The sequence below is a fragment of the Cimex lectularius genome, unplaced genomic scaffold (assembly GCF_000648675.2).
Source record: "Cimex lectularius strain Harlan isolate CLEC.00 unplaced genomic scaffold, Clec_2.1 scaffold4, whole genome shotgun sequence".
In the NCBI taxonomy this organism is placed as follows: Eukaryota; Metazoa; Arthropoda; class Insecta; order Hemiptera; family Cimicidae; genus Cimex; species Cimex lectularius.
The window spans coordinates 1,165,935-1,190,658 of record NW_019392723.1 but is presented as its reverse complement, the minus strand read 5'-3'; the positions used below and the strand labels follow the sequence as shown (position 1 = coordinate 1,190,658).

The window sequence follows — 24,724 nt, the reverse complement described above, 5'->3', positions numbered from 1 at the left end:
AAACAATATTTTTACGTGAGGTCATGATATGAGCAGATAATAATTTATAATTATTCGGAGATCGTGAGATGCGATCTGGTGTGACGTAGGATTTAGAAAAACATTTTCTTTGTCGTGCCAACGTTGCGATTTTTATTGAGATCATCTTCAGGGCCTGGGATTTATAAACAGTGTTTAAATTTAACAAATGCATTTAGGATGTGGAAAAGAAAAAGTGAATTTATATAATGCAGAAAAATATTTTTATATTCAATCAAAGTATTTTATATATTCACTCAATAGAACTAATTAATAATGAATAAATTAGAATTAATAATTTATAGTCCACACTTCTACAAAGTGATGATTGGAACAACAAATTTTTTTACATTTTTTAACAAAATGAGAAGGACTTTAAATATTACAAATGACATGTTTTCTTACATCATTTTTAAATTTATTAACATTACTAAGATCGTTATTCAGATATCCTGAGATGCGGTCGGGTGTGATGTAGGTTTCAGAAAAACATTTTCTTTATCGTGCCAACGTTTCGATCTATTATTGAGATTATCTTCAGGGCCTGGGATTTACAAACAATGTTTACATTTAACAATTACATTTAGGATGTGGAAAAGTGAATTTATACAATGCAAAATATATTTTATACTCAAACAAAGTATTTCTACTCACTCAAAGTGTTTGTCTTCTGTGTAATTGTGCCATCCTTGTGTGTCGTGTTGAGAGTGCCAGTGAGATTTTGCTGTTTTTTGTTGCTGCTCACTGGCACTCTCAACACGACACGCAAGGATGGCACAATTACACAGAAGACCAGGGATAGCCGGCTGTTGCGTAAAGGATTTAATGGATAAAAATTTAATAATTCGTTTGATAGTTAATTTTATTAATTGTCAAATTATGATAAAAATACGGAAACTAAAATCTGGACAGAAAAAAACAAAGTTAACAAGAAGAAATATAAATATATAGAAAGAGATAAGTTGATACAAAAAATGACAACGTTGAGAAGAAAAAGAATGAGGACGTTCGTACGTCTTGATGACGACTCACGACAGTGAAGATCAGACGGTAATTTCGTGATTATCTTGATTGGAGTCTTGGGAGCCACTCGCCGGACAAAGTCAAAGGTGCGTTCGTTCGTACCCGTCGGAAACCGGAGAGCGACTGACTGGAGACAGCTGCTGTACGTCCGTGCGTACAGGTTGAAACCCAAGGAGCGACTGGCTGAAGATAACTGTTGTACGTTCGCACGTACAGGTCGAAAACCAGGCAGTGACTCCCTGTTTTTACGACGTCTTGCTGAAAATGACCTGTTTCTCCCTCCAGCGTCTTGATTTTACAAATTTTCTGTTTTTATAAATTTTTTAAAAAATGATTTAACTATTAATACATAAAAATGTTTACATTGGCGAAAACAGGTTAATATGTTAAAAACCGTAAATTCTAATATCAAAAGTTTTATTTTCTGTTCAATTTTATTTTCAAAATTAGTAGTGATTGGAGTTGATGTACTAACATTCATTTCATTTGCCGGCGATCAAGTAGGTGTAAACTTGTTAAACAATAAACGTATCTGCTTGAATTAGATTAACAATCATGAAAATTAAACCACTTGTTATGGAGTCGTGCCTTTGGGGAATATCCCGGCGAGTGGGAGGTCTAAAGTGCGGCTGGTTGCCGGTGCTCTAGTCGAGGAGCCGTTTACATGAGCTAACACATTTCTATCTCTACTGTATTATCAAGTTCTGAACAAGCTGTGTTGAACTAACTCTCTTGTTCATTCCAATTGTCAAAAGTTCGACTATGGATTGTATGTGTTGTTTAACTTTTGACAAATCCGGTTTTTGTGTTCCGTTCGACTTTACTAACATAAATTTAAAGTTAGAAACGTTTTAGACTTGCCAAAATAGAAAAAATGGCTATAGTTCTAGACGCATTCAAGAAAAATAATTCATTTTGAAATACGAGTATTTTCTTTTTTGCTAAACATTCATCTATTTTTATAACCGTAAGGAAATTATTTTAAAACATTCCTTTTTATTTAATTAAAACACATGGAAAATATTTTCATGCTATAAATAACCAATATTTAATATTGATGTTGTGGAATGTAAAAAGAACAATATCGCCAAAAAATATAAATATTTACGAGGTTTACAATGCGTTAGAAGTATGTTTGGCATGCATTTAGTACACAGGGTATTTCATTTTCCGTCGCTACATAGCGGAAAAGGCACGGTGTTAAAAAATAAAACCACCAGGGTAAATAAGATCTTTTATTCTACTCTACGTAATTGCGGACTAAGCACGGTAGATAATTTATTTTGTAGAATTACTTGTTTTAATATAATCAGGCAAATGATAGAAGAAAATATTCACAGCATTTTTTATTACTTATTTCTTTCTGAGTTCAGAGAGCTGGAGAAGTATGGCTAGGATAGATTATGGGATATGCAGGTCTTGAGGCCATCGTTATTTGAAGTAAAGAGAAGGGTTCTTAAGAAGGAAAAGCGTTGCGGGTGCTGGAGCAGTTGGGAGTAAATTGTACAATGGATGTGGAGGACTCGAGGTCATCGTTATTTAAAACTACGTTAAATATTCCTAGGACGGGAATGTGTTGCGAGGGTTGTAGCAGTCGGGTACGATGGATTTTGGGATGTGGAGGTCTTGAGGTCATATTTTTAAAGGTATGAGAAGGATTCTTAAGAAAGAAAAGAATTGTGGTGGCTGGAGGAGTTGGGGGGGGGGTAAGATGGTTAATGAACGTGGTGGACTCGAGGTCATCGTTATTTAAAACTACGTAAATATTCCTAGGACGGGAATGTGTTGCGAGGGTTGTAGCAGTAGGTACGATGGATTTTGGGATGTGGACGTCTTGAGGTCATATTTTTAAAGGTATGAGAAGGATTCCTAAGAAGGAAAAGAGTTTTAGAGGCTGGAGGTGTTGGGGGGGAAGATGGTTAATGAACGTGGTGGACTTGAGGTCATCGTTCTTTAAAGCTCCATGAATGATTCTTAAGATGGGAAAGCGTTTGGGGGGGGGGGGGACAAAACTTCGAGACGGGTTCTTAAAGTAAGGATATGTGGAGATAATGTGGGGTTAAATATAAACTGGTGGGTGCGTTAAATATAAAAATAAAAGATTATTCCATCTTTTCGTGTTTTAAAAATTTAAAAACATTAATTTATTGACCAAATTATAATTTATTTTAAAAAAATATCGAATTAAAGGAAAATCCTTTGTTCTGAAAATTAATTTTATATAATTTTTAATTTTAATTGCAATTAATTTTCATATGGTCTTCAAAGAGCAAAGTAGTTCATATTAAAAAATCGCAAATATATAAAGAAAATTATTTAAATGCTTATATATCTTACTACCTTCTAAGTGTGTTTTAATGCTTTAAACAAAGAGTTAATTTGACGGAAGAAAAATATATATAAATTAATCGTCGGCTTTTCACTTAAAAACAATTATGCGCTATTATGCGGACTGAAAACGACATTGTATTTTCTTCTTCTTTCTTTGTACCGTAACAATTAGAGCAACCGGTTCCAGCAAAATTAACGCAATTGGGAGTTTGAATGATGTTTATTTTTTGCACTGGATGTTTTTCTAAATAGTTATGAAACAAACACTCGCCATGGAGATGTTTCTGGGCGTTATGACTGGCAAACATCATAGCAAGTTTTTCTTCTCCATTTTCCTCGCCTTTTTTTGTGTCCAGCCGGTCCATTTATATTCCTCTCTATTCTTTTCCTCGACAGTTTCGCCCCATGTTAAAAAATGATTAACTTTTATTAATTTATTTTTCATTATACACTCCACTCCGAGCAAAATAAAAGAGAATTTTTGAGGATTGCTGAATTCCCAATATATTTTTATTTATTAGTTAATTATTCTCTGCTTTAAATAATATTAATGTTATGTAAAACATTGTTAAATGTTAGCAAATAAAAAAGTTAATAAATAACAATAATAAAGTAATAAATTAATAATAATAAAGTTAATAAAAAAATTAAGTAATATAATTAGTTAATAATGAATGCACGTAAAGAAGTTCAAAAATTGATCATAAACAATTTATAATCGGTTAGTACAGCGTAAAATACTAAACTGATAGAGATTTGTACAAACAAAATCTGACCTCAGACACCAAATTTATCCTGGCACGGGGTTTTTTCTTATGATCAAGAATCACGTACTTTCACATAGGGAAGTCTCTCGATTAAACATTCAAGTTCGAAGGTACAAATTCAACATTGATACCCAAGGGAAGATACGGCTATATGCTGCCCTACGAGCTTGCCATGTTAAATTTAGGGGCCGGGATTTTAGATAAAATATACAGAGCATATTTCATAAATTAATACGGAATTGGGCGGATACATACTTTATTGCATATCACACAGGAAAAAAATGATCCCGACGTTTTAAAATTTACAATAAAACAGGTTTACTTAAGTGCTTAACATTTCAAATTCATTTTTATTAATTCAAAAATAAATAATTAGTAAAAAGAAAATGTTAGTTACATACATTGATTACGCTGACAGGCAAAAAATTCCACCTACTTGAAATATAACTTGATTTGTATACATTAATCGAAGTTTTACGTTTTTTAACGTTTAATGATTGAGTCTTTGTCTAAAAAAGGCAAATTGCTAAGGAAAATGAAAACAAAAAGACGGACATATAAAATTTGTTTTAATTTTGTTTTAGATTTTTAATTAACATTTCAATATCGCGTATTTCATTCCCTTGTCTTAATTACATTTCGAAGAAGCCTCAGTATACTTTCTACCAGTGTGGAAATGTCTCTTTGCTGGAGGTTAGCCCATTCTTCACAAAGAGTCCTTTCGAGATCCTCGAGTGTATGAGGAAGTGATAGACGTGCCCTTATTCGTTTTTTGAGGTTATCCGAGAAATGTTCGATGGGGTTCAAGTCTGGAAAACGGGCTGGCCAGAATAAGACCTTGATGTTATGCTGCTGAGAGTACCAATACGTTTGTACTATACGATCGACATATGGACGTGCATTAGAATAGGAATATCGCTGATATCATCGAGGATAGGCAATGCATGTTCCAAAATTTCATCCACATAGCGAGCGGCCGTCAAAGACCCTCCACGAACAACAACCAATTCTGTCCGACTCTCCATTGAAATTCCCGCCCACAGCATCACTGAGCTACGTTAACAAGTTGGCTCTGAGAAAAATTACAAGCTTCGTACCAGTCATTTCCCCTTCTCCGCCATCTTTCACGTCCATCTGGTGATCGTAGAGCAAATCTACACTCATCTGTAAAAAGTACAGCAGACCAATCGTCTAAAGACCAATGGCTGTGTTCTCGAGCAAATGCGAGCCGTGCAACTCTGTTTCATCAAGTCTGGTCCTCTTAAGGGGCGAAGCTATCGGTCCATACTAATTGACTCTTCTCCGAGCAGTGCGTTCAGAAATTTGGACACCTCGAACTTCCTGGAGCTGATGAATCGCTTGAACAACTGTAAGGTGCCAGTACCCAAACATTCTCAAAGTCGAACATCATCTTCTGGTTCTGTTGCCCGCTGTAGGTCGTCCAGACCGGGCGTTCTATGGTAGTATCCAGTCTTGCAGAGTTTCGTAGGGAACTCCGATGGCAATAGCCGCATACCTGATGGAACGTCCATCATCAATAAGTGCCACACCACTCGCAACATCGCCAGCACTAAGTGGCAATTTTCTGTTTAAAAATTGAAATTAGGGAAGCAAAGATGAAAACTCAACAGTTTATTGTTTCAGAATTCAATGAGACTGAATAAACATTTTAAATTGCGTAAAAAGTAAACATTGAAAAATCCTTTATCCTTGTTTTGGATTAAGAATTAAGTGTGTTTACCTCTAATTGATATTGCCAATTTAAAACATAGCAAAAACAAATAATTATTGATAAAGACAATGAGAAGGATGATTATTCTTTTATCGAGAAAATGGAAAAAAATCAATTGGGTGGAATTTTTTGCCTGTCAGAGTATAAAATTAATTGACTTTTATTTTATAATTGATGTAAAATAATTTTATACGAAAAATTAAGAACAAGGACAATTTGAAAGAAAACACCAGTTATTTCACTTGTTTCATGAGGACCTTCATTTCATAGATTTTTGTGTACCTTCCTGAGTTGAGTTTTATGACAGTTTGGCATGTTTTATAAATAAAATTTACCGTATTTACCGTTTTCATTGTTTTAGTAAATATTTTAACAAGCCCATACTGGAAGAAAAAATTTGCACCATTGTTAACAGAAAGTTTTGAATTTGGGGACAAATTTAAGAATATAATATATTTCTCCGATAGATCCCAAGAAAATAATTAAAAGGATATAAAAATTACGAGTAAAGTTTAGACAAATATTGTTCACTCTAATGTAAAGGGAGATATAGATCCGTTTTGGAAGTCAGTCTGCAATGCAGACCCGAAGTGGTGGTTGCTTTCCGAGTAATGCATACTAGCTTTACATGGATGACTCGAAAATCGGCGGTAGTTCGGGATGGGCCTATTATGACCCACAAGTGAAATCCAGTCTAACATTTAAGCTTCCGGATAGGGCATCGGTTTTTCACTTGAGTCGCCATCAGAGAAGCGATAAGATTCTTACTGGACTCTCCAAAAGCTGAAACCGTTATGTATTATGTCAGATAGTAGAAATGGATAGGAAGCTATAGTAACACACAAGAGCAGCAACGTCAACAACCACATAGCAGGGAAATTAAGCAATGGTAAAATGCTCAAGGTAATTGTATGAGAATGTGTGAATTCCAGCGTACCGCGTTTTGGTAACGAAAAGGTAGTCTTGCTTGGGAAGGAGGCTACATCAAGGAGATTTAGAGAGGTTTAGACATTAGGCTCCCATATTCGGATTTGTACAGTGTAGCAAAAAAACGGAATGTGGAGGGATGGCAACGTAGGCATGAGGAAATATAAAAGGGCTTGGTTTATAAAGGGATGTTCCGCAACGTATCATTGCAAGCCAGGTTTGCAGGAAGTACTGTTTATAAAAAAACGTGTAGAATAACCAGTAGGTTACAATCTAACCATGGAAGAAGAGTGGAATGAACTAATTTGTAGGAAGACGAGTGGCGTGAATGCGGCAAGGAAGAAACTTAGGAGTAGATCATAATGGTGTGTCCAAAGTATACAAACTGTAAGACATGATTCAGGAAATAAAGTTAAATATTAACAATGGGCCGGTTGATTACGTCAGTATATTGAAGCCTCAATCATTGGAGCTGTACGACCCAATCATAAGCTTTTTAGAAACAATAAGTAAATGGATATAATTTTTTTTTAATGGCCTTATGATCGATGCATATTTAGCCAAGGTGACGATTATTATATGTGTATTCATATTTGGGGGGGTGGTATCGTGAAAAAAGGCCAGAGGCGTTGGTAGGAATCGAACCCACGACTGCGGCGTCTATGAGCCGAGAGTCTCTCACGCTAACCATTCAGCTACCGCGGTCCCCAAATGGAGGTAAAAATTTAATTGATATGGCTGGGGTATAAAACCCAAAATATGAAATTTGAAAAATTAGGCTGGATTAAATAATCTCATTCAGTCCAGCCTAAAAATAAACCCTTTTTCGTATTTAAGGGCTTTAACAATTGCTAAAACGGATCTGAATTGGTTCAAAAATAAAATTTTTGGCTTATGATACTGTAAGCGTTATTGAGTTTTTATGGCATTTTATGTATTTAATCTCATTTATTCCAATCCAAAAATATTTATTTTTTGTTTGCTAAAAACATTCATATGTAATGGCATTAAAAACTGCTTAATATGTACGCATATGAATTGTTTATTGTTTTGTTTTTTCAAAAACAAATTTTTTCAGCATGCTTTACTGGATGCATTTCGAGTTTTGGTGACTATGAATTTAATCTAATCTCATTCAATCCAGCCCAAAAATGTTTATTTTTCGTTTTTTTATAAAAATGCAAGTTTAAGCGTATTAAACAGAGCTTAAAAGGGATCCGAATTAGTTATCTTAAAGTCGAATTTTATTGGCCTACTATATTGAAAGCGTTTATGAGTTTCTGTAACCTTTTATGTGCCTAATTTCATTTAATACGATCTTCGTATTATTGTTCTATTTTCGGTCAAAAAAAAAATCAAAACGAGTGATGTGTTTTATCCTTGAAATACGTGCATAACAAAAGCGGAAAATTCTATTGACAAATGTAAGTTACTCGCCTCATTGGAGCCCATTCGTTCCGAAAGGAAAAAATTATGACCTAGTATCACCAAAAACAGTTTTATTAAAATCAGTAATCGACTCCCTTGTCAGAAAATATGGTTTATGCAAATTCAATTTTGTACGTTTTCATAAACGACAAAGCTATTTTGTTTATTTAAACAAAGCCATTTTGTTTATTTTAAAAAATGCACAATTTATAACTTTTTCATGTGACGAGAAGGTATGAAAAAGTACTTTTATAATGAAATAGACAGATATTTCAAAGATATTACAATTAATTAAGGTTTTTAGTTGAGATGAAAAAATGTTAATGGCACGAGCGGGATTCGAACCCACGATCTTCGGCTAGATACGCCGCTGCTCTACCACTTGAGTTATCGTGGCCTCGATCCACTCGGACATCAACTTCCCATCTCAACCCCACCTTATGAGTTTTCCCTCCTTTTTGCCATTTTTCAAAAACTAAAAACCTTAATTAATTGTAATGTATTAATTTGTCAAGCGGACCACGAAATTAGTGAATTTAATTTCAAAGATAGTTGACACATAAATTTAATAGATAATATTTATTAACCGTTCCAGTGTAGAAGTCCAGTCGTGAAAATTTTTCAAGTGACGATTTGGAACGTAAAATGTAGGTTTTTCAAAATGAAAAATAAAAACTTTCACCTTTATTTACATTTACGTCCAGTTGAGGTGATATTATCTGTAAAAAGCACCTAAGTCGAAAAACAAAACAACCCTTGAGCACATTTCGTAATTAAAGGCGATATTAAAGGAGAAGATCAGTATTTTTAAAATACTTCCCAAGCGTCTCCTCTTTGGTTTCCCCTGTCTTTTTATGATTTATGACGATGTTTATCACTCATATTGCCTCTAAATTCTGTTCCGTTTAAAAAGTATGGATTATTTTCCATACTATTCGGTAAAAAGTGTTCATGAAAGGGTGGTCTGTCAGAAGCGAAATGTTTTTATTGGCAAGGTTTAGGGGATTATATCAACATCAGGCCTTTACAAACTTTAGTTTATCTTAGAAATTAAAATCTCTAAAGCCCCGGTGATTGTGATATAATCATTGAAAGCTCGGTATTAAAAAAAATTTTCTTGTTAGATCGGTTGTGGAAATTAGTCTCAAATATTAATCTTTGTGATAAGTTAATTTCTGAGAGAATTGGATTATTTTTGTCGATTTGAAGCTATACGTCGTTTTCTTTTTTCCATCCTAGCCGTTTTCGGTGTAATGTGGTACTGTATAAAAAAAAATTCAACTTTTGCTCAATTACAACGTGGTTTTACAATTACATATAAAAATTAAAGCAACTCCCTTGGTTTTTACTCCCTGTAATCTTGGGATTTGGATTTACAGCTCAGCGTCGATTCAAGGCCGCCGGTCGCCGTAATATCACCACTTGCTAATACTATTTGAGTTTGATACTTGCGTAGAAACAAGTCTAGTCACGTGCGAAGGATTCGTGCTAGGCTTCTCTCAGCAAGGGAATCTTTACGGATTCACCGACACAACAGGGTCACGACACTAAATGCCTACTGTTTCCGCAACCCTCGCTCGCCACTGCAGCCTCGGCCGGAGGGGAACAGAATCCTTACACGTAACATCCTTAGTCAAAGTCCTTTTTCTTCAAGACAACTACATTTGCCGTCCATTTTTTTAAGCAGAAGCTTTCTTCATGCGCGTACGGTTTATTCGTTTTGTAACATAAAAGTGTCATCAAATCCAATTTACTCTTTATTAAAACTGTATGAAACAAGCGGAATGTTAACACAGCTGAATAAGATTCCAAAGGTTGATTTTATTTCTCGCTTGGTCCAATTCCCCCGTTTAATTAGAAATGACGGACCCATAAAACAAAAATTTGAAACTTGGTGGAAAAGTTCAATTACAATTACTTCTTCATCTTAATTTTTTAGTTTCATTTTATAACTAGGGTTGGTGATAAATTATGCAACTTATGCAAAAACATACAATAAATCCTTTTAATATAGGGGTATGTTTGCTTCTTGGCACCGTGAAGAGGGGCCTGTAAAAAAGGCCGAAATGCATTGACAAAATGCAATAAGGTTCAGTCCATTAGATTTCGTGGTCCGATTGACCAAATAACTTGTTGAGAGTGCAACACGACACGCAAGGATGGCACAATTACACAGAAGACAAACACTTTGAGCCCTGAAGATGACCTCAATAAAAGATCGAAACATTGGCACGATAAAGAAAATGTTTTTCTGAAATCTACATCACACCAGATCGCATCTCACGATATCTGAATTAATATCGATTAACGGTCACTAATCTCTACACATTTATCTTTTATACAAACAGAATACCAAGGCCATTATGTAGAGTTTGATTGGCGAAATGGAAATGGATGTAACAGTGTGCCTGAGACGAATTACACGCTAGAAAAACCTCTTGGACTGTTTCCAACTATATTCCAAGCTGAAGTTCATGCAAACCAGCTCGAAGAAAAAGGCAGACGGATTTATATATTTTCAGACAGACAGTTATAAAATCATTAAATACATGTGCTATTAACTGTAAACTAGTCCAGGAGTGCCTGAATTGCCTAATGGCCCTAGGAGAACAGAAGTTTACCTTGCGGTCGGGGGACATGGATAGAAGGAAATTGGTTGACAAATTAGCTAAAGAACGGGTAGCCGTGTCCGCCTTGAGACTTGGACTCAACTTGAGAGAGAAGAAGGGCTTGAAAAAATTGCTTGGAAAGGAAAACTTCAGGCACTAGACATAATCATCACATATGAGGCAAGCTATTTTAACATTAGTATGCGTATTCAGTTTAAGTTTGTAGTTGGAATATAATCCGAAGTACAAAAGCCGTCCTGCTTGGATTCGTAAATATTGATATTATTTAGGGTAAGAAGGTTTTATAAGTAAGCAAATATTTTTCACTTATTAGTAGTAGAATATTTATCTTACATCATTGGTAAAAATAATTCTAAAAAACTTAATTTTAGGAATAATAAAACTGTTTTGCATCCTTTGAGCCCTATCTACTCATCGGCTAATCTAAGCTTCTAGAAAAGTTGTAAACTTTGGAGTCTTGAAATTATTAATTGCAACAAGCCGGGCAAAAAGTTTCAGCCAGAAAATTAAGGAATACGGTGTCCCGGGCCGTGACAAATCGCCAAATTAAATGTTCCGGTTTGTCATAACTTGTCTCCTGAGTCAGAAGGGGTGAAAAAATCGGTCGACTTCGTAAAATGACACACCGCCCTAATGATTGACCCGAGTATTAATATTTTGAGTGCGAAAGGCTGAAAGACACGCTCGGAATAATTTGAAAAGGAGGTTATGTAAACAACTCAAGTTTTTGAACGGCTTAAGAGCTTCTTAAGAAGTTTATGAAGGGGTGAAGTTTTGAATTTCGATGAGCGATGACATGCCCAATTTTCTTCAGAAGATAATAATTCGTCCGGAGCTGAGATCCCCGAGTGTTCGGGGCCAATTATTTTTACACTGACCTTTCTAGAAGATGAAGCCTTGTTTCCTATTTGAATAAAAATACTGAACACGAAATTAAAATTTTTGCTAAATGCTGATAAATGTAAATTTATCAATTTAAAATAGGCCTTAAATAGGCAGTATTTTTTTCACATCCTACATGCATTTGTAAAATTTAAACGATGTTTATAAAGCCCAGGTTCTGAAGATGATCTCAATAAAGATAGAAACGTTGGCGTGATAAAGAAAATGCTTTTCTAAAACCTACGTCACACCAAACCGCATCTCACGATCTATGAATAATCATTTAGAAAAACGATGTTCAGAAATAATTCTTTTTTTTGGCGGATAACTTGCGAACATTTGCTCCAAATTAAAAATCGTTTTCACCGTTGAATTCATAGTCAGAAAATCAAACTTACGAAAACCTTATCATTTGAAATAGATAGGCCCTTATTTATATCCCACTATCCTGGAGAGTTAGATCAAAGCATGAGTCATGTGAAACGAAAACAAGTTTACGTGTCTGAATTTAGAAAGGTTAAGTTAACGATCTCCAAATCTAACGGTCACTGAATACCACACATTTAAATAGGCCATTGTAGAAGACAAGTCCTTATTGAATATTTTTGATGTATTTTTAGATTGTCTACGATATAACAGTTTAGTTGAATTAGTATTAAACCTAGGTGTATTTGTCTTTTATGTAGACGTGTGCTTAGCAAAATTGGTAAAGTAAGTGTGAAGGACAGACTGGTCGGTCGATCGGTCGATCCTAGTAAATTCATTGTTGACACTGGGGTCCTTTTTTACCAAGAACTGCTGCTTCTGGAACATTCTGGGTTTTGCAAATTCTGTGTATAAAAAAATGTGATTCAATCTTAAACTTCTATTGCGAGTGCGCTCCCTATTTGTGTTATTCTAATTGATCAGTTATTTACTCCAAAATGGATAGGTGGCTGAATTCAGGATCTCTGGGAAAGCACAGAGATCACCTCCACAGGTAGGAAAGCGCCGAGTAGGAGTTACTGAGGCGGAAGTACAACCTGTCGATGAGGACTTTAGTGACGACAAGCCAAATGAAGGACACCATTCAGATGACGCACCTAAGAACGATCTAGCATGCTCAAATTCTTCAAGTCTCCGATAGGTGCGGGTCAAAGCGCTAGTGGAAGCGCAATTTCTTAAAAAAGAAAATACCACTCCTACTTAGATTAGGGATTTGTAGAGGCTGACGAGGGTAAAGCTCAATGTGTGATTTGCGCGAAAGTCCTTCAATTTCAAACAGTTCTATGGTTACAGTTAAATGGTGTCGTCATTTGAGTTAATGGTACACATCCCGATCTCCGGGAGAAACAGACTGATTTTTTCATGAGGAAGCACACTGTACTGCCTGCTTTTCAAACCTTCATGGGAAAACTGTTAATGAAAACTCACGAAAAGCGTCTTACTTGATAAATTATCGAATGGCGCTGAAACCCTCATAAAACCGTGGGTTAACGATATTTTATCTTGCATGCTTCAAGAAAAAAGCAGTAAAAATACATGTTCGGTGCAATTATCAAACAATACTGTCTAAAGATTGATACTTGTTGATGTTACCTATTTTGATTAGCAGTTATATCAGTGTCTCTACTGGGTAAATCAATGCTTATATGCCTACATAAAGAAACAGGAATACTTTTTACTCTAACACCAGTTCAAACAAACTGCTACATCTTTCATATTTTAAAAATTCATAAAAACACTAAAAATATTCAATGAGGACTTGTTTGCAAGCTCTTTTTAATTGTGACCTATAACGGTGTCAGCTTGTACGAAGACTTCACCAAAAACATGGTTGAACATATGTACATGAGAATTAACACCAATTCAGCAAAGTTGCTATATCTTAGAAAAACCATAGAAACATAAATAAATATTCAATAACGACTTATCTTTCACAAAGAACTATTTCGATATTGAGCAATCGCGTTGTGTCAACTCGTGTAAACTCCATCAAAAACAAGTATACTTTAGTTACTAGTTCCACTAAATACTGATATTTTAGAAATACATAAAAATATAGAATGTACAAATATGCAAATATAAAAATGTGCAGGACTTGTCTGTTGCAATGAACTATTTTGATTACAAGTTATGTGAGTGTCTCAAGTGGGTAAATCACCATGTAGATGTCTGCATAAAAAACAAGCACACCTAGTTCAACTAAACCGTTTTTCTTAGAAAATCCTAAAAATATAAAAAAAAATTCAATAAGGACTTGTCCTTCACAATGAACTATTTCGATATCGAGCAATCACGTTGTGTCAACTCGTGTAAACTCCATCAAAAGCAAGTATACTTTAGTTACTAGTTCCACTAAATATTTATATTTTATATATACATAAAAATATAGAAAGTGCAAATATGCAAATATAAAAAAATGCAAAACTTGTCTGCGACCATGAACTCTTTTGATTACAAGTTATGTGAGTGTCTCAAGTGGGTAAATCACCATGTAGATGCCTACATAAAAAACAAGTACACCTAGTTTAACTAAAACGTTTTATCTTAGAAAATCCTAAAAATATTTAAAAAATATTCAATCAAGACACTAGACGTTAAACAACGAACTATTTCGATATCGAGCAATCTATGACGTTGTACCATGAGTGTAAATGGGTAAACTCCTTCAAAAACAAGTGTACTTCAACGTTAACTCTAGTCCAACTAAATATTTATTTCTTAGAAATCCATAAAATATGCAAAGCATTTAAGCGGGGAACACACTTAGCCGATGCTACGCCATGCGACGCTACCCGACGCCTTGCCACGTTTTGGCAGGGTGTGCACATCTATGCGACGTCAATCGCACGCCACGTATAGTCCACAGCGTGTGTCATATACCAGTATCGCAATCGCAGAGCCTCTTTTGTTCTTAAAGCATTATTTTGAGCAAAACCATGAAATAAATTGTTAGTTAAATTTTATGAGCACAACCATGTAATAAATTGTTAGTTAAATGTAATTGTTTTAAATAAATTGGTATTATATTGGTATTGGTATTGGTAGATATTAAATGGTCAAGCGGACCACGAAAACTAGTGAATTTAATAGTTTTAAATAAAGTTATTCCGGTGTTTTTATCAATTTTCTGCCTAGCCATCATAATTAAATAATTTTCATAAAAACTCATGAATTTTTGATCTCGTTTAATTTGATTAATTAAAATAAGAATGTTATAATTAATATAACGACAATATACACGTAGTTTGAATAAAAATATGAGTGTCCGGTTCTTTGTTTTCGACTGTACTCAATGCGACCCGACGAAAATCTGGTCAGTCGGGATCGCAGAGCGTAGAGAAGGTTAGCGTGGTATAGCATCGGGCAGATGTGCACGGGGGTTATGCAAACTTATGGAAAATCGGAGTTTGGATTTGCGATGGGTAGCGTCGCATGGCGTAGCATCGGGTGTGTTCCCGGCTTTATGCAATACTTGTCTGCAAGAATGAACTATTTTGATTACAAGTTATGTGAGTGTCTCAACTGGGTAAATCACCATGTCTTCACCAAAAAGTACACCTAGGCACTAACTCTAGTTCAACTAAACTTTTATATCTTAGAGAAAAATATATAAAATGTCCAATAAGGATTTGTTTGCAAAATTTCTATTTTGAGTACGAGCTCCAATAACAGAATAACGAACAAGTAACAGATTCGCCATCAGGATAGACATAAATTTCCCGGAGAAATATCACATTGCATATATTCAACAATCATGTACAATATATGAAACCTTTATTATCTTTACCATAATAGACAATAGGTATTTGTAAAGAATGATTGATGTTATTGTTGATAAACATTTTTGCAAATGACGATAGAAGCTTGTATCATACTTTTTAAAATTCCTCTTATCCGATTCAATAATAATGCGAATAATATACATTTTTCAATATTTTATTTGTGAGACTGTTCTCTCGCTACAGTATTCCCTAGCGATATTTCGAATGCTGAATCAACGAAGTCCATTCACGTACTGAGATGAAATCTCACTAGGATTATGTTGATGACAGAGGCTCCCCCTAACTGTCACTCTTTCTATCCTTTCCCTTCTCCATTCTCCTTTGCGGTTGGAGACAATTTCAGAGAGAAATGCCAGTCCGGTTTTAAGGGTGAATCCGGGGGTGTGTTGTTTGTCGGGGCGGCTGTGGGAGGGGCGAAGCTTGTAATCCGTTGCATGCTATACTGAATTCCTTAGCTGTTCTTATCGACTTTTTTTATTTGCCTATTTGTTGTCAAGATAGGGAGGTTACACGAAGACAAAAGGAAGGATTAATTTATTAATCGTTGCGCATTCGGTGTTTATTTATCACTTTATTTGTACACCTTTTAAAAGTGGGACTTTTCTTAAAATATTTCAATGCAGTTAAAGCACAGGTTGGGAGGAGGTTCATCATGCGAAACTTAACAACCGGAGGCGGATGTAAAACTAAACCGTCTTCGGAATGAAGGTAATTACACTTAAACCTTTCTCTATTTTACTCAAACGACCATTTAAACCACGAGTAATGGCATAATCCGAGAAAAAACTCAGCAGACTGTTTGGGAAGTATAAATCAAAATCATTACTCTCGAACCGTTTTTCGGAATATTTTGTATATTCTATATAAATTTATGAATAGCAAACGTTCATAAATAAGGAATTTTTCTTTACGTTTCCTTTTATTTCAAAGTTTCTAATCAGAATATATTATGTGCGTTTTCATAGGACAAGTTATGACTCTTTAGCATGGGTCCTCATCAGTTATCGGATATCGCCGATCTTTCACATTGTCACAGAGCATGATATTGATAATTATTATTTAATATCTAAGATAACCTGTAATTTGATTGTTATAAACTGCCCAAAGATGACTAGGGATATTTGTAATTTATTCTTATTCTATTAATTTTAATTAAATTACCCGACATTCTATTTTGTTAGTTGGATAAACAAAATAGAAAATACAAACCAAAAAAATGTTAATCTTCATTTTTAAGAACGGATTTACTTAAGAATAGTAAAGATGAAGATTACTCATTTTGTAATCAAACACCTTTTCTCGTCTTTTCTCCATTTTAATCCAGTTGTTAACAATGGAAACACATCACCATGAACGAGAAGTTTGTAATATTATTGTGAGGATGGGTCATCGAGGTGACAGGCAAGTGGATGTCGCAGAGGCAGTTGGCGTTTCTGAGAGCGTGGTCTCCTGGGCTTTTGCCCAATTCCGAGACCCTGGAAGCGCAATAGTAGGCCTGGTAATGCATCTCAGTACATTACGATGCTAAGGGAGGGCAGAAATATTGCCGTTGCTGCAAGACAGACTCCTTTCCATAGTTCCCTCCAGATACTAAATGAAGAAAAAGTTCTTTTGGCAAGGCACAAACACAAACAATTACTTATTGGCTTTACATCGTATGCCCTTTGAGACGACCTCAGAAATAGCCCGCCGCCAGCACCTCAGGAGAATACTGTGACGCGGGCGCTAGAAGAGAAACCAATTGGAATGTTGTCATGTTAACTGATGATTCGCGTTCCTGTCCGTATAGTGATACCAAGCGCCGAAGAGTCTACCGAGAACAGTGGATGAGTAGAATGCCCTAGTTCGTGTTCCCTTCAGTGCAGTTTGGAAAGGGTTGTGTAATGGCCTGAACTGAGGATTTACACTGGAGGACGAACTGGAATATTATTGAAGGCAACCTCACCGCAGTCCGTTACGTCCAAGAAAATATCGAGGAATACATCCCTTAAACCAGGGATCTCATTGGCAGGATTTTCGATTCCTGGATGACATTGACAGACCTCATGGTGGCAGAGGTTCATCACTGTTTAGAAAACCTGGTAATTTTCCATCTGCTCTTTCCTCCTTTGTCTCCAGACCTCAATCCCATTGAGCACATGTGGGATGCGTAGCAGAGAAAGCTTTTCGATCACCATCCGCAGCCAGTTGACCTTCTACAACTGTCTGCAGCGTTGCAACATCTATGGAGTGAAATTCCTTACGAAATTAGTGAAAACCTTATTGACAGTATGCCTAACAGGTGCACAGTTGTTTTAGCTAACAGAGACATTACACACAGTATTAATTGTTTTAAAAAAATTATTGTGTACAATACACAAAATTATGGAATTAAAACCTTTTATTTTGTTATTTTTCAAAATCCTGGGATTAAAATTTCCTTTAGTGAAAAACAAAATAATTCCTAATAAACTTTAAAGCAGTTTGTAATAAAAATACAAAATTGGCAATATCCATATTTATTTTTGAGCCGGTTAGATCATTTAGGTCTGCTTAAGGTCGCTGGGTTGGTCTGTCACATTCGGCAATTCACCACATCATTGTGTCCCTGCGGTTCTCCAAGAAGCATAATAATTTTAGCATGTAATCCTCATTAATCATCAGATATTGCCCATCTTTCACACTGTCACAGAGCGTTTAATTTACAATTATTAATTAACATTTGAGATTTCCTCCAGTGGTCTGCGAGGTGATAAACCTGTAATTTGATGGATACCGTTCATTTTAGTCTGCTTAATCCTCTCTGGGTTAGTCTGTCATATTTCGTCATCATCAATGGTTACCTGCGATTCTTCAAAGGACAGAATAATAAGAACATCACCTGGACATGTCGTTTTTCTTATTCCGCTTTCTCGAAATGACTGCCATAATTCAATCTTAAAAAACCTAAAAAAAAATTGATTTGTTAAACCATAAAATATTATTTTAATTAAACAAATAGAGATAATGAAACATTAAATGTTTTTAATCAATTAATTTTATTGATAGTGCTATTACAATTTTTGACGAAAAAGTCGTACCTCGTGCTAGCGATGATGTATAAATTTTACGTTTGAAGGAAATTTGATTGATTTATAAAAGAAATTCAAACTGGTTTTTTTTTATTTCTCTCTCCGGAAAAAGTAAGTAATTCTGCCATTACTGAACTGGTCAAATCAGGGCTACGGAAACCAGTGCTAATCGTTACTAACCGTTTGAAGAGGGGTGAATCAACGATCCTCAGGAGATCAAATGCACAAGGGAGATTACCTACCCTTGAAGCTGAAAGAGTAAATTACTTCAAAAAGTAACTCCCATTCCCTTGAACCTGTGTCAAAACCAAACGAAAATCGGCGGGTCGAGACGGCGAATTCACTGTGGAAATGGCGTGAGATGCCAACTCATGCAAACTATTGTGTACATGACAAAGTCTAATAACCTTGATCCGTATACAAAAAAAAACCCTTATAAGAATCATTTCTTTGCAGGACTTTGTTGCAAAATATAATAATATAAATGCCATTGTTAAATATTTGCTTTGTACTTCGTGAAACACGGTACAAACAAGCGTCATTAGACTTAATTGCAAGGGATTTGTTTCAGTGTGCCAGTAGGACAAATAAATGCAGCATGAAAGAGGATAATATAAATTAATGATTACTGTATTTAATCGCATTCGTTTGACCTAAAAACGCTCAATTATTTAATAGGTGTTTGACGTCTTTAAAATATTAACGTGTTTAATAAAGTATAAACATATTTAAAATATAATAAAGTAATATTCTGCAACCCAGGCGAAATCGACTACACCACTAAGCCCCTCGAACATAGGTCGAAGTTGTTATTTTTGTCGAAGTTATCTATATTTTTTACTTACATGTACAGGGTGTTCGGCTACTCGTGTTGAAAACCTGGCCGGTAGGTTGTACATTCAAACTCGAATCAAAAAGTCCTAATTAACTATGGTCCGAATCTAAACAGTTTCGGAGTTATTTCACTTTTTCTGATTTTTTAAGATTTCACGATCTTGCTTCAAATAAACAATGATAACTCCAAAATCAAAAAAAAAGGTTTTGGACAAATCCGTTGATACCTACGTTAAACTTTTAATAAGATGTGATCAACACTAAACTTGTAAACGTCGTGAAATAAGCGTTTTAGTAGCCAGAAATTTGAAAAATAATTCTTTTTTTCAAAGTTGACAAACTTGCTATGGTGATTTTAAACGACTATTTTCAAACCTAGAGACCAGCAAATTCAGGTAACGCACTGGATTTAATATCCTTTTTAGTGGTGCAATTGCTTTTTCAATTACTTTGTACAAATATGAAGAAATTGATGAAGGAAAGGAAAAAACCGTGGTTGAAGGATTGGCAAGGTGAAAAGATTAATAACAATAAAAAATAAATAACTTAAGGAAATTGTGAATGAATTTATTAAACTTTTTGAATTTTGATTCGAAATGCTCTCCACCCTCCGCAATGTATTTTCGACGCGCTGCCGTCGCATTAAACCCGCAAAACTAAGATGTATATCAACGTATTCTTCATTAGAACAAGTAGCCATAGTGTTAGCGTGATAACACATAGATAACTAAAAACGTTTGGAATCTTAAAACATATTAAATGGAGTACGTTTTCTGAAATTTGCTGGTCTCTAGGTTTGGAAATAGTAGTTTAGAATCACCGTAGTAAGTTTGTCAACTTTGAAAAAAAAAATATTGTTCAAAGTTCTCGCTACTAAAACGCTTATCTCACGAACGTTTATAAATTTAATATTGATCACATCTTATTGACGTAGTTTTCAATGGTATAAACGGATTTGTCCAAAACCTTTTAGTTTTGGAGTTACCATTGTTTATTTGAAGCAAGGTCGTGAAATCTTAAAAAATAAAAAAGTGGATTAACTCCGAAACTGTTGGGATTCGGACCAACGTTAATCAGGACTTTTTGGTTCGAATTTGAATGTAGAATCTACTGGCAAAGTTTGTAATCCTGGGACATTTGAAACAGCTGAGAACTTGCCGTTAACACAGCGTCATTGGCCTGTTGAGAAACCTGCCTCATGACGCCACTAGACTGATGAAAAATGTGACTAACGACTGACTCATGACGTTAGCGCGGCGTCATTTGCCGGTTGAAACACACGTCACTAACTTAAAAACTACATTCTTTATGGGCCGGAATGACCGTGTCCATATACGATTTATAAGATGATTTGTACTTCTAAAACACAATTCTCCTCTTGAAATAGTTTATTTTTTCAGTTCAAATTCTTTGTAACTCAATTGTATGGTCTAATTTTGCGAGCGCATAAAATTTCTAGATGAGAACTTATAATTACACCCCTCCGGCGAGACCTTTACCTCCGGCCGAAACCCGAAATAAAAGTTAGATAATAGGAAGGCAGAACAAAAAAAAAATGGCTCAAAACGCTCAACGGATTACTCAAAACTTCCTCCCGCACTTAAGCTTTACAACGAGATGAAAATATTTAAAAAAGACCGGTTTTTACAGCGTTTTCATATTTTCGTATATTTCAGGGATCAAATTTTGTTCTTCAGCGATTATTTGTCAAGCGAGTCCATAGAATTGTTTTCCTAAAATTGATAGTTTAGACGACAAGCTTGACAAAGAAAAAATAAAACATAGAATTGTAAAAACGAAACAAAAAATATAATCGTTATCCTTCCGGAGACAACAACAACCACAGAATATTCATTTGTGTTACGCGTTTCATTTCGTCTATCGACTCGATTTTGAATAAATAAATCCAACGGTTTATGTTTCTCTTATGTTAAAACTGACATCAATAGAATTGTGCTCTGTGTATTTTTTAAGCTTTTAGATAACATTTTACCAGTAAGAGGAATCTCCATTATAAAATGGAAAAATATTCTGATTCACCGCATGTAAGTCCTTGTTTGTAAATATAATATGAGAGTTACTCGGGACCTAGTTTGATCTTATGATTGAACCTCTCTGTAAAGAAAGATATGATGGCAGGATGTTAAAAGTAAACGAAACCCAGAGATGTCAGCTCACAAATCAGCCTCGTATTTCCCCGGGAATCTTGTTTACATTTGTTGATACACCGAGACGTCTTCTTTACCAGATTATCTTACTACTATTAACATTCAATCTTTATAAATCGTAACCAGATTAATTTTTCAGCTTGATTAAAGACTCATTTATTATTTTTGAAATATCAATATTTCTATGAGTATTGATCTACATTTTGAACATTCTGCAGAGTTTTCGTTTTATGAAATAATGTTTAATCAGTAAATGTTTCTCGACAATCTTAGAAAACGTGGAAATAGAGTAAATATATTTATTGGAGAAACTAACCCATTGGCAGTACCCAAAGGATACTCCAGTATGTTCTATGTATTAAAACTTGTATCAATATCCTTCAGGTTATAGGGCTAGGATGAGGGTCCAGGGTTTGATGTAGGTTTATTTATCGACGTCTTGCAGTTGCTAGAACAAATGGGATTGGGAGGTCTATGTGGATACGATGGAGGTAGTTCGAAGGATTTTACTGGAGTGACTGGATTTTTTGGGGGTTGGAACCCTTGGTTTAACCCCAACAGTTCAATTCCGTTGATGAGGCTTTTAGGATGGTAAGGCTGGTTGCGAAGTAAGGAATTTAGGCAATAGTTCTGAGGATTTTGGACTAGAGAGAGAGACTGGATTCTTTGGGGGCTGGAACCCTTGGTTGAACCCCACAGTTCAATTCCATAAATGACGCTTTTAGGATGGGAAAGCTGGATTCGAAGTAAAGAACTTAGACGATAATTCTGAGGATTTTGAACTAGAGAGAGAGTGAGGATGGATTCTTTGGAGGTTGGAACACTTGGTTGATCCCCACAGTTCAATTCCATAAATTACGGATTTAGGTTGGTAAGGTTTAATACGAAGCTTGGGCGATAGGCCGGAGGATTTTAGACTGGTGTGACTAGATTCTTTGGAGGTTGAAACTCTTGGTTGAACCCCACAGTAAAATTCCGTACAGATTAATTGTAGTAATTATGTTTAAATGGGGTAAAGAAAGGTTGCTTTTTTTCTGGTAGATGACAGATGACGAATTTGACCTACGATGGAGTTAAGGGTTCAGTAGGAGGAGAAAGTGATCGAGGTCCTGTTGCGTACTGTCGGTTAGGCCTGGATCAGGCGTGGAATAAGTAGGAAGCAAATAGAAAGCCTTTATCTTCCTCAGAAGCGGCCCAGTCCTCACAACAAAAAGAAGATGGAGCGGAGTCTTTTTGTTGCAGCCTAGAGTCATTGTCTTGACTAGTTTGGGAGAGAGAAAGGGGAAAACAATAACAGATTTCTTTACCTAGAAGATATTTTCTGACACATTTGAAACAGGTACGCCAATACGCAATCATCCGCCTGATGAAACGACTGATTAATGACGCCAAGCGTCATTCCATTTCCCTGGCCAAACGACTCTTACGATACCAACACGGAATCTATTAGACTATTAGTTTAGTGAAACGACTGACTCCTGACTCCACAATGGCGTCTTTTGTATGGAGACAAAACTAACTATGATGTCAACGCAGTGTCATCCGCGGTGAACAAGTTAAATTGTTCGTGTCTGAATAGTTTAAGCTAGTTTTTGAGTAGGTGATCTCGTTAGATCCACTTTGCACGACGTTTTACATATTATTATCAAATAAAATTGTATGTGCTATGCCCGAATTAGAACCAACAACCGCTAGCTTCTCAAATGAGAGCCAGACGCCACACGGCCACTGCAGTCACAGATTTTACAAATTTATCTACTTTTATGTGTAAGCTGGACCTTTAATATCCCCTCAATTTATTCAGTTTAAAATTAAATCCATTGTCTTTCTATACTAGTTAAACGTAATTAGGAGCTATCGTAGTCAAACAGTAAATAATGATTTGTTTACTGTGCGTGGTGTTTAGTGACTGTTACTGGATGATTATTCGGAGGTCTTGAGATGCTGTCTAGTCTGACATAAGTTTCAGAAAAACATTTTCTTTGTCGTGCCAACGTTTCAATCTTTATTGAGATCATCTTCAGGGCTCAAAGTGTTTGCTTTCCGTGTAGATGTGTCATTCTTGTCTGTCGTGTTGAGAGTGCCAGTCTAGTGTTTCTAAGTAGCAGTTTTTCTAAAACCTACGGCACACCAGACCGCATCTCACGACCTCCAAATAATCGCTTTGTTTACTTTTGTACTGATTAATCCCATTTTCACAAAAAGTAGCATCACGTCACCTTCGTTGATTTTATTTGATATTATTCTTATTCTTAAACCTTTTTCAATGGCTCCAGGCATTTGAGTGAGTGAAGTGTCAAGTTCATGACATTATTAAAAGAAGGATACAGCCAGCTCGAAGCCGTCAGGGGACTCAATGAAACGATAGAATCATCCGTCATCAGGCTCTATGAAACCGCAGCATTACGGGAAATGAGATAAGAAATCTAACAAGAAAAGTCCGAAATGTTTTGTTTTTCTCCTGAAAAGTAAGAATGAAAATGATCTCCGGGCCCAACACCCGACTCGTTGACCTCTTCTTACCGCAGCACATAAAATGGCCAGGATTGTATTCGAACGGGTTCGTGTGAATTGAACATTGGAAGATTGGGGACAAGTTCTCGTAACGGATGAGGTGAAATTTGGCCTCAAATCTTCAGATGGGACTAATTTCATATGGAGACGCCCGGGAGAAAGGTATGCCCCATGCTGTATGGTTGATCAGGTGGCATTACACGCTAGTCATTGATGTTCTTTCTGAGCTGGCATTTTCTCGGACGCCTGGACCAAACAAGACATGATCGAAGAATATGAATTGCCGTTTGCCCCCCTCCCCCAACATCGGTGAGAGATTCTTGCTAATGCCGGGTAATGCCAGGCCCGATCCGTATAGCACGTATTGTGGATAACTACCTGGATGAGGTTGGAATTGAGTGCTTGGTGTGGCCATTTGGAATCCCTCAGGAAATCATTCCCAGGGAATGCAAAGACGTTTCACATGATTCGTGCCAGAGGTGGAAATACTCGGTATTAAAGGAGACACAATTTTTTTAAATATTTTTGTTTGTTTTTGATTTTTTTGGGTTCTTTACTCAATTATTTTAAAATTAGGTAATAGACATTTTAAATGTTTTATTTTTACAATCATAACCTTTCTTGATATACAAAATACGAATATTTACCTAAAT

The 24,724-nt window shown here is 35.6% G+C and overlaps 1 protein-coding gene across 4 annotated transcripts in view; it reads left to right on the top strand.

Annotated features, from left to right (window-relative positions):
- LOC106671917 (ADAMTS-like protein 1) overlaps positions 1 to 24,724 on the top strand; it is a 221,417-nt gene that overhangs the window by 33,222 nt on the left and 163,471 nt on the right. For 2 of the 4 annotated variants that reach the window (XM_024226687.1, XM_024226686.1), the window contains exon 1: positions 16,165 to 16,213. The exons of the other annotated variants lie outside the window; for them this stretch is intronic. The gene's annotated coding sequence lies outside the window, so the exon portion shown is untranslated. Of the gene's footprint in view, positions 1 to 16,164; positions 16,214 to 24,724 lie in introns of those variants that run through there. 4 annotated transcript variants of the gene reach the window in all.